Here is a 15,331-nt window from a genome sequence, read left to right on the forward strand (position 1 = left end):
ACATTTTTTTATTAAATATGCACATTTTCAATCAATAGATACATTTTCGTTTAATAGGCACATTTTCAGTCAAGAGACACATTTTCATTTAATAAGCACCTCTTTAGTCAATAGACATCTTTTTATTCAATAGGCACATTTTTGGCCAATAAGCATCTTTTTAGCCAATAGGCACATTTTCGGTCAATAGACACCTTTTAGTATATCCAATATGAAGGATTATTACTTTTCAATATACACTTTTTGGTATATCAATTTGAAGGGCTATGGCCTTTCAATGGGAACTTTTTGGCATATATATTACAATATATCTTATATGTACCTATATATACAACACAAATTAAACTAGAGACGCAACATTCTGTCTCTTATCCATTCCCACTAAAAAATTAATAAATAAAACAACATTGCTTTTTTCTGTATAACTAAAAAAACTTTGTACTATTTCTTTTAATATAATTTTTTTTTTAAATTTCATGCATTTTTGCTTACTATTCCAACTAAAAAATAATGGCTCTTTTTTTTTTTTTTCCTAAAACTCATTCAATAACTATTCCTGTACAGCACACAGGTTAAAAAAAAAAAAAAAAAAGAAGCAAAACCCACCCATCCAAAGCCACCATATAGATGACCGTTATACCGATTCCCTAAACTCGTCCATTTACAACGCACTTTTATGACATATTCCCGAACTGGCCCCAACGTGCAAAGCAGTCGTTTGGAGGAGTCTTTCCCTACTTCATCCCACGTAACACCCTCCCAAGGCCCCCAATTACTCACTCACCAGATAGAAACAATAATTACAACTACATATTATTTATGTATTATATTATTAACATGACATTAAACATATGCATTCGACATCAGTTTATGATAAGTTTATGGAAAATTCTTAGGTAGTCCCGGAGTATAGTGAAATTGTGCTCCCTCCTCTCACATTCATGGTGGACCCCACTATGAATTTAATGAGCGGACCCCACAATGAATGTGAGAGGAGGGAGCACCATTCTCCGTATTCCGAGAGTACCTAAGAATTACTCTAAGTTTATAACAATACTTTTGTTTACCGGTGTCATTGCCTTTTGTTAAGGAGGAATCTATGGAATCTTATTACATTGGGAAATAACAAAAACAAATAAACAACTACTTTCTTTTAGTGAGTCATTTACTTTTTTTCTTCACAAAAAAAAAAAAAAAAAAAGAGTGGCTCATTTACTATTGCACCAAAAAAGCTAATAAATTATGAGTAATTCTTGGGTGCTTTTGGAGTACAGAAAATTGTGCTCCTTCCTCTAACATTCATAATAAAGTCCACTAATTAATTAAATTTATAGTAAGGTCCACCACATAATCAATTATACTTGGAAATTCGTTAATCGAACCTTTATAGTAAAATTGGTGTTAACTTTTACCATTTTCCATTGTTTTTATAATTGATTATGTGACATATTTGTGGTTGACATCAGTGACGGCTTTAAAATTTTATACTAGGGAGTCAATAGTGTCAGAGTTAGGAATTTGTTGTGGGCAGTAAAAAATAAAATAATTAATTTTTTTTGTATAGCTTAAAGATCAGTAAGACAACAACCAATGAATACATAAATAAATAAAATTTAATAATTAATCGTACATTTTTGTCAAATTAATAATAATTTATTATATTTAAATATAATATCAATTAAATAAAAATATATGAAAAAAGAAGAATAATAGCACATCTAGGAGTAGGATTGGGAGTAAACATGGAAATAGAGGAACATATTTTTCTATGTATTTCTTTCTATTTTGATAGATTAATGAATTGAACAGGACATACTATAGTTTATCAATATTTTTTTCACTGTTATTTTCTCGGGGAAAATGGCTAAATAATCTTAATTTTGAGAGAAATGCTGTCCACAACACTTTCACAACAATTCATTAGTGGTAGGTTGTAATTGGTTGTTATGTTTTGGCAAAAAAGTAATTTAAATTGTAAATCCAAACTATTACTAATAACAATTTGTTACCTATAATTTGCTGTTAAAGTGTTGTGAAAATGTTGTGGACATAGCACTTCTCTAATTTTATATAACCTTAATTGGAAAATAGGATTATATAGCTATCTAATTTAAAAATTAAGGCTATTTAGTCATTTTTGCCTTATTTTCTTCCTACAATAATATGAGGGATTTTACCCTAGACGGACATTGAAAGTGCTGAACATGCAGACATCGAACCTGGGCTCATCTTTTCAATAATCAAGTAAAAGTTGAGAGAATATGAGATGGGATTGCAGGAACCAAAATGCTACAAAAGAAGAGGATCATTGGAAGATCCATTTGTTAAAAGAACAGTAAAGAAAAAGGGAGATGAAGAAGAAAAAAAAAACAAACAAACAGACAAATGTTAGACGAACAAAAATACTAGCCTGAATTCAGAAATTCCATAATTTTCAAAGTCTTTGGAAGATCCAAATCTGTTAACAAAGTGTCAAAGTCGGTGAAACTTTAATATAACTTAAAGTTAGTGGAACACTGAAACTTGAACAGAATTCTTAGTTGGCTGAACATGAAACACTTTTTAAAGCTTTGTTCACGTATTATTGGAGGGCTAGAGCGTAGATATGATAATGTAAAAAATGTAAAGCGTACAATCCAAGTAAGCGTAAATAAGGGATTAGATTGATACTAAGGCAGATATTGGGTGAAAATGGGCAAATGCCCATTTTGCACAAAAAAAAATGGGTAAATGCCCCATTTCTCAAACTAATTAGGGAAATACTCCTATAGCAACGTTTTAAGGAGCCTATAGTAACATTTTAAGGATCTATAACAGCGTTTTGTAACTTGACCTCCATGAAATCGAGTTACATGCAATTGTTTTTTTTTTTTTTTACCTATAACTCAACTTCATGGAGCTAGAGTTACAAAATGCCGTTATAGGTCCTTAAAAACGTCACTATAGACTCCTTAAAACGTCGCTATAGGGTTTAACTCGATTTTAAAAAAATCGAGTTACAAAAGATGGGCATTTTTCTAATTAGTTTGAAAAATAGGACAACATGTTGATCTTTTTTCGCAAAAAGGGCAAAAGCCCATTTTGGCCGCAGATATTGTGATAATGGTCCACCAAATACTTGTGTTAGAGGTCGTCTATTCACTTCCACATATAAAGCCAAGAGGATTCTTTTTTCCTATTTGCTGGTTCCTTCACTTTGTGCAAAACTTTTAGCATAAATGTTATAATAAGTTGTGAGTTAACAATTTGTTCAATTGTTAAAGTCCATTATATAGTCTAATAAAATCATTATAAAATGTAGGTAAAAATACGATCAATATATATATAATATGTTAATAATTTCCCTAAATTAATGGTCCTAAATAACTATAGACATAGCTTAAAATAAGGACAAAACTTAGGTACAATACCTTAGGTGCTATTTCTTAAGTTCCCTTTTTAAGATTCAGACATATAACTACTTAACTAAAAAATATATTTTTATCCATGAGGAAAAATTCACATAGCAGAATTTTAAAATGAGAATCTAAGGAATAACACCTAAATATTGTATCTAAGTCTTGTCCTTAAAGTAAAATATTAATAAAAATCTATCCACTAAAGTTATCAATATGAGCGAATTGGAATCTAAAGTAGATGGGATTATAACGATGTTTGTCTATAAGGAGTTTTTATATTGCTGACCCGGTTAGAGAAATTATTAAAATATATTGTGTTAATAGAAGCTCCTTAATGGATTTTATTTATGTCAAATCTTTTATTTTTTATTGTTTAAAATATTCTTTTTCCTTATCTCGAGTAGTTAACCAATGAATTTGCATAAAAACAAAATTCTATCTTCTTCTGTGTACGCTAGTTAATAGAGTAACTCATATGACCATATTTAAATAAAAATTCTAAGTTCACAATCAATTTGATTATTTTCACAACTATTCAATGTAATTGACTGTAAGTGGTAGAAAAAAAAAAAGTTGTGGTCTATGTGAATTTTTTATTAGTTAATATTATTATTATTTTAAAATTTAAAATTTCAAACATATAAAAACGAAGTCATTTCGAGACACTTAAATAACTTCGGTTTCTTTATAAATTTTGAGAATAAAAGCATATATATATATATATACACACACACACACACACACATATATACTAGCTTCATTACATCCGTTTCGCGTGTGTGATGAGACTTTTTTATTTTTAGTGGTCCTATTTTGTAGCAAAAAATAGTGTTTTTATTTTATATATATAATTTTTATTTTGAAAATCTAATTTATAAGTGGATAAAGCAATTTAAAAATCAACAGGAGAGTGACCCTATTTTTTAGGTAATGTTTTAGTAGGAGTTAGGGTTGTATTTTTACTGAATTCTCCTTTAGTTTTGTCTTGACTTAAATATAAGGACGTAGAGGTATTTTCAAACCATAAAAATAAGGAATCAAACAAGGGAAACCCCTTCGATAGTAGTATAGCGTTTAATGTTATTTGCTACACTCCTGTTGAGCCACATCAGCGGCACATTATTAACCTATTTTCTATATTTTCTCTCTCCTTTTAAATTATTTTTCTGCTTATTAATTTCCCACCTTACAATTACAAATTCTTCAACATTTATATACTTCTACCTTTTTATCTCCCTACTATTCTATACCTTAATCTTACAATTTCTTTGTCTCTGCATCTTCCTTTTTATTTGGACTCTTCTTTCTCCCCATTTTTTTACCATAAAAATTTATGATTTTCTATTCCATTCAATCCATATTTTGCTCATACAAAAAGGTGAATACTGTGTGTGTGTGTGTGTGTGTGTGTGTGTTCTCTCTTTTGGTGGATTTTTAATTATTTATTACACCTCATTTAGATTGATGAATTTTTATGTTTAACTCTACTTTAGGTTAATATGATTTGGTTATATTCTATTTTTTTTTATCTTTGTTTTTTTTCTTTGTTTGTTACATGTTATCCTATAAAGTTACAAAAAGATTTAATGTTATTTTATCATATAGCATGACTTGGATAATTTGGTGTTTATAACTATACATTTTCTTTTAAATATTGTTCTACTCATCTTCTTTTATATAATTTTGTTATTTGTCTCATATTCTCTTCCAAAAAAGGTGATTCCTCTCTCTCTCTCTCTCTCTCTCTCTCTCTCTCTCTCTCTCTCTCTCTCTCTCTCTTGTTAATTATTTCTTGCAACTCTACTTTAGATTGATGGATTTTTTTTTTTTTTTTGTCTCTACTTTTGGAAGATACACTTTAGTGGTGTATTTTTTAAATTATTTATCACATGTATTCTCTATCTCTTTTATAGTTTTGGTTTGAGGTAATTTTTAGGTATTTTAGAAGTGAGAATTTGAGTTTATATCAATTTACAATCTACATGATTATGTATTAGAATGTGTTTATAAATTATATGAGTAATATCAATTGTACATTTGTGATGTGGTTTGGTTATCATGATAATTTTCTTAAAAGAATGAGAAATTCAAATAATTAAGTTTGGAACTTAAAAATTTTAGTTGTGAAAAAAAAAAAAAAAAACACAACACGCTGTTACAAAAGCTTGAATAATATAGATCACTTGAAAAAAGAATAGTATTTCTATCTTTTATCTCAAAAAAAAAAAAAATTATGGAATGATATCAATCAAATGCACCTAAGTTTTTTTTTTTTTTTTTTAATAAAAAAAACTCAAAATAATAGAATGATATATTTTTAGAGATTGAGAGATGAAAAATAATTTTAGAAATAGTTCAAATTTTAAGGAGAACAAATTTATCTCTAGTACGTTTTAGAAAATAAATCATACATTGTACTACATTACAAAATAGTTGAATATTCTTACGCATTGCGTGGGTTTGCGACTAGTATATATAAAAAGAGAGACAAAGGGGAAATGATTATGTATATATGCAAAGTATTGTGTATAATTTTGTACAATGAAATTAAATAATATACCTAGGTTCCAGTTAACTCAAATACTCAACTGGTAAAGTCTCCTTTCATCGAATAAGAGGTTTGGGTTCGATCCCCGCCTACACTAAAAACCAATTGGTGTCTTTAGCTTATAATAAAGAGATATCATAAATGCCATAGATTTGAAACTATCTTAAAAACAATCACATAATATAGAGAGGCCCACAAGAGACAAGAACCATAATTTTCCAAAGTCTTCAACTGAAGACTTCTAGAAACATTTATAGGGTTAAAGTCGTCTAGGTTGAGATGGCAAAGAAATTAGGAGGTACCATAAATATGTATCTATCATCATCTCCATTCTTATCACTTCTTTAACATTCCAAAAATATATAAGCCTCTCTTATTTCTCGAACCTAGAGGCAATATGGGGCGAGTATTTTTTTGGCCAAATCAGCTATACTTTCTCATTTGCTTCCTCTTGCTTTCTCAACCTAATTGTTCTTAATCCCTCTCTTCTTTTTCCACTTTTTCATTGAATTCATCAACGCCTTTATGCCATTCAGACCAAAGCTTTGCTTTACTTCAATTCAGAAACTCATTTTCTATCGGTGAATCATTTTGTGATTATTATTCTGATGCAAAGAAGAATTCTTAGAAAATGGGTACATATTGTTGTGGGTGATGTTGGGAAATTGCCTCAAATTCCAATTGTGACTTGGAAAGTCAATTAGGTTTCCTAGTTGAAGAAAGAAAAATTAATTTGGGTTTCCTTGTTATAGAAGGAAAGACTATTCCTTGGTGTGGAAAGAAGTCTATTCCTTGTTAAAGATGTTATGTATTCCTAATCCAAGAGGGAGTAGATTCCTTGTTAAAGAGGTAATATATTTCTAGTTCAAGTTGGAATAACAAAAGAGTCTTATAAATAAACAATTCTACAAAGAATTTGATGGATTTGGCTTTGGCCCAAGGGTCATCCCTATGGGGAGAGGGAAATAGAGTGTGAAACCAAGGGAAAGAAAAGGGATTTTTGCTTGGGAGAAACGCAAGAGGAAGGAGAGAGCAAGGTATTACTGCCTTCAAGAAGATAGCCAAGGAGGAGAGAGCAAATGGTTGCCACCTTCGAGAAGATAGCCAAAGAGGAGAGAGTAAACTGTTGCTACCTTTGAAAGAGATAATTAGTGTGTGTGTGTGTGTGTGTGTGTGTGTGTGTGTGTGTGTGTGTGTGTGTGTGTGTGTGTGTGTGTGTGTGTGTGTGTGTGTGTGTGTGTGTGTGTGTGTGTGTGTGTCAGAGCAAAGAAAAACAAGAGAGATTTTTCTTTAGTAGTGAGACATGCACAAAAATTATTGTAATTGATTTGATAATAGTGATATTATTCGGAGTTTGTCCTGTGGTTTTCTCCCTTCAAGAGAAAGGGTTTTCGAAGTAAATTTTGTATTCTTATGTGTGATTGTTATTTTGGATTGCTAATATTTGTGATAATATTATTTGGAACCCAACAAGTGGTATCAGAGCTAAGGTTAAAGAAGAAGCGATGGCCGAAGAAGAAGGCAAGGCCTCAAGAATTGAAAGTTTGATGGAACAGACTTTGGATATTAGAGGATGCAGATTGAAGATTATCTCTATGGGAAGAATTTGCATCTACCTCTTTTAGGGTAGAAACCTGATACAATGAAGGATGAATGAAACCTTCTTGATAGATAGGTATTGAGAGTTATTCGATTAACTCTATTAAGATCGATTGCACTCAATGCTGTAAAAGAAAAGACCAACAATGGTATCAGAGCTTGGTTGATTTAGTGGATGACTCTTTGAGTGAATTAAGATGGAAGAAAGGGATTGCTTTGATTAAGATGGAGCTATTCCAAGAGGAAAAACGGACTAATTGATTAAGGTAAAAGCTATCCCAAGAGGAAAAAAGATAGTTGAGGACAATTGATGGAATTTGAGTTAAGGTGGAGATTGTTGGGAAACTGCCTCAAATTCCAATTGTGACTTGAAAAGTCAATTAGATTTTCTATTTGAAGAAAGAAAAATTAATTTGGGTAAGGAAAGACTATTCCTTGGTGTGGAAGGAAGTCTATTCCTTGTTAAAGAGGTTATGTATTCCTAATCCAAGAGGGGATAGATTCCTTGTTAAAGAGTTAATGAGTTTCTAGTCCAAGTTAGAATAGCAAAAGAGTCTTATAAATAGACAATTCTACAAAGAATTTGATGGCTTTGGCTTTGGCTTTGGCCCAAGGGTCCTCCCTATGGGGAGAGGGAAAATAGAATGTGAAACCAAGAGAGAGAAAAGGGATTTTCACTTGGGATTAACGCAAGAGGAAGGAGAGAGTAAATTATTTCCATCTTCAAGAAGATAGTCAAGGAGGAAAGAGTAAAGGGTTGCCGCCTTCGAGAAGATAGCCAAAGAGGAGAGAGCAAAGTGTTGTTGCCTTTGAAAGAGATAATTAGTGTGTGTGAGAGAGCAAAGAAAAAAAAAGAGATTTTTCTTTAGCCGTGAGACATACACAATATTATTGTAATTGATTTGATAATAGTGAAATTATTCGGAGTTTTTCCCGTGGTTTTTTCCATTCAAGAGAAAGGGTTTTCCACATAAATTTTGTATTCTTATGTGTGAATGTTATTTTGGATTGCTAATATTTGCGATAATATTATTTGGAACCCAGCAGGTGGGATGGGGGTGACGTGTGATAAAATGAAAGGTCATGTGATTGGCATTGATGTTAGTTGCAGTGGGCTTTATGGTTCCATCAATCCCAATAGTAGCATTTTCTCTCTTCGCCATCTCCAAAGACTCAAACTTGCTTACAACTATTTCAATTACTCCACAATTTCATCTAAGTTTGGTGGTTTTGTAGACATGACTCATCTCAATCTCAGTTACTCCTACTTTGCTGGTGAAGTCACATCTATCCAAACTGGTATCACTTGATCTTTCTATGAATGATGACATGAGAATAGGAACCTCTAGTTTGAAAAGGCTTATTCAAAACCTAACTCATCTAAGTGAGTTAATTTTGGATGAAGTTAACATGTTTTCAGTTTCACTAAATGCTTTTATGAATTTGTCTTCTACATTGACAACTCTTCGTATTATTCATTATGGATTGAAGGGGAGATTTCCAGATAATATATTTCTCCTCCCAAACCTCTAGCTGCTCCATGCTGGTTACAACTTCAATCTCACCGGTTCCCTTCCAACATATAACTGGAGAAGTCCTCTCAAGGTCTTTGCTCTCTCTAAAACTGGATTCCCGGTTAACTTACTAAATTTAATTAGCAATCTCAAGTCCTTGAAAGAATAGTTCCTTGGTAATTGCAATTTTATAGGGTCATCTCCAATACTTCTTCCAAACCTCACACAACTTACTTATTTGGACCTCTCATATAGTAACATTGGTGTTCAATTTCCAAGGTCCCTTCTAAAACTTTGAAGAACGTTTTTACTTAGATCTCTCATACAACAACTTCATAGGGCAGCTTCCGGACCAAATTTCTTCTTCAAATAATTCTTCTAATAGTCAACTAGTCAATAAGACTTCTTCCAAACTATCATTTCTCATCTTATCTGGTAAATTATTGAATGGGACAATATCATCTTCGGTGTATATAATGTTAGGATTAGTGCCCTTAAATCCTATTGTATGATGCTATGTATGATATTATGTATGACATTATGTATGACATGATGTATGACTTAAAATTGTGATTAATAAAGTTGTTTTATTATTATCTAAAATAATAGTAACATGAATATGGGACATTATCATATAGTCCATGAGATGCATTGTATGTGATTTATGTGAAAAGTCACAGAAGATGTAAATCACAAGTTCATTGTAAACTCAGAATTTATAGTTCGTAGTCGGTGATGAAATTGGGCATTTCATCTGCAAAGACTATAACGTGTCAACTAAGATGATTTGTCTTGATCATGGAAGTGGAGACTTCTAGTTGATATGTTGATATGTTTTAAGAGTTAAAACATATTGAACAGGACCGCTGTGAGATTTATTGTTCTCCTAATGACTGTCAAATAAATAATAAATATCACGACTTCTATTTGCATGAACTCTTAATCCTGAGAGAATAATGGACCTGATCATAAAGTGTAGGTTGCTTTGATATATCAGGAGTGAGATCTGAAATGACGGTCAAAATCTCAGTATGTTGGGCAGCCACATTTAGTATTGATGGAACATATATTCTCAAGATAGAATTCATAGTCTCTTGATGGAGATATAAAATATTCCCTTGAGATAAGTTTAATGGGTTCAGTTATTCAGAGAGTTAGGCATAACCACTTTAGTAAGAAATTACTAAAGTATATATTTATGAAATTGGATTTCATAAATATATAATGAATAACTTTAAAGAATTAAACCGGGTACTCAAGGATAAGATGTAGTAATTTACAAAGTGACAGTCTACATTTATGACTTTATGTTACTACGAATATTTTATGAAGGGGTTACGTGTATAATAAAGTCTTGGGATATAATTTATTAATAAGGCCTAAAGTGCAATTATATTTATATAGTGGTATTAAATATAATTAATGGTAACTTTGGACTTGTCAAGAGTTGACGGAAAAGCCCAAGGCCCATTGGAGCTAGTGTCTTATTGGTCCCTTTGGTCCCACTCCAAGCCACACACTAAAGCCCAATTGGAAATGCCCAATAGGCCAGCCCAATTAAATAATCAGTTAGTTATAAAGGGAGAATCATACAGAATTTTTATTAGAAGAGATTAGAAAAGAAAAAGAAACGGTGTGTGAGAGAGTGTAAGACACACTTTCATTCTCCCTTAAAAACTGATTGAGAGACCACACATCTTGGGCATAAAGTGGAATTGGAGTGAAGATTAAAAGTGTTCCCAAGTGCTTCTAATCTTTGTTTTGAATTTCTCCACACCAAGGTACGCTATCTTATTCTTAAATTCTGAAATTTACATTGTGCACGTTATCAATCATGAATGAAATAGATCCTTGTTTGTTGCTTCCGCTGAGTGTTTTGTATGAGATACAAAACCAGAATTTTTCCTTCAATTGGTATCAGAGCCAGGTTTTCATATCATGATTGTATAGCGTGTGATTGAATTTTAGAATTTAAGAAAACCATTATCTTTCTGCATAAAGATATTGTTCCATAATTTTTGTGTGCATTAATAAATATATGTGATATATTATTCTACATGTGCACGGATTGGTCATTGATTCAATTACCATTAATGGAAGAATATGGGATTGCATAGATATGTACTGTGCGTGAATGATGCCCACAAGATGAAGTGAATAGTGCCATGCCTTTATGGTTCTTACATACAGTTATTAATTTATGAAATAACTGTTTTTGTAATTGTTAACTGCATACACTATTTGGAACTTTTCTTGTACCGTTTGAATGCCATTGCATGGCTTGGCTTCATTGCATGGAATAAAAGTTTTTGCATAGTTTAACTTTCAAGTTTTGGCTTATATGATATATGCATGTGAATAAAATTCATACGGATGGAAGGACACATGCAATTGAATTGTGTTATACGGTTGGGTTCTTAGATTTTGGCCTGCATGGGTTGACTATCAAAGCTTTTCTTTTCTCTTGCATGTTTTATGGCTATGAAAAGATCAATCCATATATATATATATATATATATATTGCAAGTGGGACCCATAGATATTATTGTAAACATGGAATCTTAGACTTCATGAATCATGAATTCCATCTTGAATTTGCAGACCATGCATTCAACCGTGGGGCCATAATATATATATATATATATATATATATATGTGTGTGTGTGTGTGTGTAAAGTACATATATAGGTATATTATATTATATTATATATATATAGTGTAATAAATATATATTACATATATTAATTTGTATATTATATTATATATAATATAATATGAATTTTTATATGTAATAAGGATTTTTATTACGTTATATATATATATTTATGTGTTAATGCTAGTTTAATGAAATTTATTCCTAACTAGATTAGGATTTTTTTTTTCACGTGTCTAGCATTATTATCATTCTTGATCTTAAAAACCTTTATTTTAAAATATCTAGTGGGAGAGAGATTCAAGGGTTGGATCTCACGGCCTCCATTGTTGGTTCATAGTAGTGTGAAATATATACTTTGTCTTTGCCTCGAGCTTAGCATTCCATGCGGAGAGTATTTATTTCATGGTCCTACAAGATTGAATTTCCTGGTTTATAGTGGTTTGATAAACACTTTGTCTTAGCTTCGAGCTTTGCATTCCATGCGAAGGGTGTTTTATTATGGTACTACAAAATAAGCCTGTTAAAGGGATAAAAAGTGGTTACACATGATTCTAGACAATGGTATACACTAAACTAAGTATTATAGTATCCTCTATGCTGAATTCTTACTATTATTACTTAGAGACTAAATGTAAAACGGCATATTATTAGTGTTTGATAAGAGTTATCATGATAGCACTAATAATGAAAATAGTTCTCAATCAATCATGATATTTTATGTTCACTTTATGCTGAGGGATATTAAATATGAGATTGGGTTGTCGTTGCATATATTATTTTATGATTTTATTAAAGTTCCATATTATATGCTTTTATGCTAAATTGATAATGTCCAGTTTACTTATTATATTTATGTTTATTATTTTCAGATTTTATCATGGCATCATTTAGCCCACTTGTTTTTATTCTTAACCAAAACAAACTGACTGGATCCAACTATGTTGATTGGAAAAGAAATTTGGACATTATTCTTACTGCTGAAGAGCACAAATATGTGTTTACTCAACCATGTCCTAACTTTCCTTCATTAGATGCTCCTCTTGAGGAAAAACAACTATGATCGTTGGCAGAAATCTAATGAGATGGCCAAGTGCTACATTCTAGCATCTATCTCAAATGTTCTACAGCATCAAATGCAGGATGTAGAGCTTGCTTCGGACATAATGCATAGTCTGAAGGAGATGTTTGGTGAGCAAGGCCGTTCTGCAAGGCAAGAAACCATGAAGCAAATTTATAATACCAAAATGGCTGCAGGGAGTTCAGTGAGGGAGCATTGTCTTAGGATGATTGCTAATCTGAACACATTAGAAGTTTTAGGTGCCGACATTGATGGAGAATCCCAAATGGATATGATACTTCAGTTACTACCAGAATCATTCAAGGAATTCAGACTCAATTATAATATGAACAAAAAGATTTATTCTTTGTATGAATTAATGAATGAGTTAGTGGCGGCGGAAGGCATCCTTGGTACTTCTAGTGTTGAAGCCAATGTGGGTGAAGCTTCTACTTCTCAACCTAAGTCAAAAGGCAAGGGTAAGAAGAAGAACAAGAAGGACTTCACTAAGAAATATGGTAAAAAAATTACCTTAGAGGTTGCCAACAAAGGAAAGAAAACCAAAGGAAAGTGTTTCCATTGTGGTGAGAAAGGACATTGAAAGAGGAATTGTCCAACATACAAGGCTGCCAAGAATAAAGATATGAAAAGTTCATTTCTTCTTGAAATATGTTTGGTACAGAATCCAACAGATTCATGGTGTGTGGATTCAGGTTGTACTAATCATATCTGCAATTCTTTGCAGGGGTTTCAGGAGACCAGAAAGTTGAATGAGGGAGAACTAATTCTTACTTTGGCTGATGGGAGCAAGATTTCGGTTGAAACTGTTGGAGTGTTTAATTTGTGTTTTAAGTCTAGAGTTTTAATATTGGAAGACTGTTTGTATGTACCTAATGTTCGTAGGAATTTAATTTCTGCAACTTACTTAGGTAAACATGGATGTTGTGTTATCCTGAAAGACAATGTTGTAATAAAGAAGGATAAAGTGTTTATCTGTTCTGGCAATATTGTGGATGGTCTTTATATTTTAACTTCTGATAAGCATGAATTATACAATTCTGAATTAGATAGTAACTCTCATGTGAAATCATTAAAGAGAAAGTTTTCTTCTACTAGTGATGTATATCTATGACACTTGCGTTTAGGTCATATTAATTCAAGTAGGATTCAGAGACTAATCAAAGATGGACTTTTACAGCCCATGGACTTTGATGGTTTTCCAGTTTTCGAATCTTGTTTGGAAGGTAAGATGACCAAACGACCTTTTAATGCAAAGGATAGAAGAGCCCAAGATTTGCTAGAACTAGTACATTCAGATGTATGTGGTCCTATGTCAATCCAAGCAAGAGGTGGCTATGAGTATTTCATTACTTTCACTGATGATTACTCTAGATTTGGTTATGTGTACCTAATGAAATGGAAGTCCGAAACCTTTGAAAAGTTCAAAGAGTTTAGGGCTGAAGTTGAAAATCAATTGGGTAACACATAAAGGCCATTCGATCTGATCGAGGTGGCGAATACTTTCTTGGTGATTTTAAGGATTACTTGACTGAAAATGGGATTATATCCCAGTTGACTGCACCTGAAACTCCACAACAAAATGGTGTAGCAGAAAGAAGGAATAGGACTCTTTTAGATATGGTTAGGTCTATGTTGAGTTATTTGACTCTACCAATTTCTTTTTGGGGATATGCCTTAAATACTGCAATGTTTCTTCTGAATTTAGTACCTTCGAAGTCTATTCCTAAAAAACCTGTAGAGTTGTGGAATGGGCGTAAGCCTAGTATGAGACATCTCCACATTTGGGGTTGTCCAGCACATGTGTTGAAAGGAAAGTCTGACAAGTTACAGTCTAAAACAGAAGTGGTATTTTTTGTAGGGTATCCGAAAGGAACAGTTGGAGGTTTATTCTATAGTCATAAGGATAATAAAGTGTTTGTTAGCACAAATGCCAAATTCTTGGAAAATGACTATATGAATAATTTTACTCCTAGAAGTAGAGTTGTCTTGGCTGAAATGAATGAGCCTGTAGTTGAACAACCAATGGATGAAATTAGGGATGATGTGACTGTATTAGATACACCACAAGATACAACTCATGAGATGTCTAGTACACAGGTGCCTCGTCGTAGTGGGAGAATTATTCGGCCTCCTATAAGATTCATAGGTTTGGGAGAAATTTAGGAGGCTATCTCAGAAGAGGCTGAATCGGATCCTTACACTTATGATAAAGCAATAAATGATATAGATGCACATCATTGGGTCCAAGCTATAAAATCTGAATTGAATTTTATGGATTCCAATGATGTATGAGATCTTGTAAAGGCGCCTAATGGCATTAAACCTGTCGGTTGCAAATGGGTTTACAAGAGGAAGAGAGGAATAGATGGAAAGGTTGAAACCTTTAAAGCAAGACTAGTGGCGAAAGGGTATATACAAAAGGAAGGTATTGATTATGATGAAACTTTTTCGCCAGTAGCCATGCTTAAATCTATTAGAATTCTCTTATCCATTGCTGCTCATTATGATTATGAGATTTGGCAAATGGATGTCAAGACT

Source organism: Castanea sativa, chromosome 11 (assembly GCF_040712315.1).
Source record: "Castanea sativa cultivar Marrone di Chiusa Pesio chromosome 11, ASM4071231v1".
Classification (NCBI taxonomy): domain Eukaryota; kingdom Viridiplantae; phylum Streptophyta; class Magnoliopsida; order Fagales; family Fagaceae; genus Castanea; species Castanea sativa.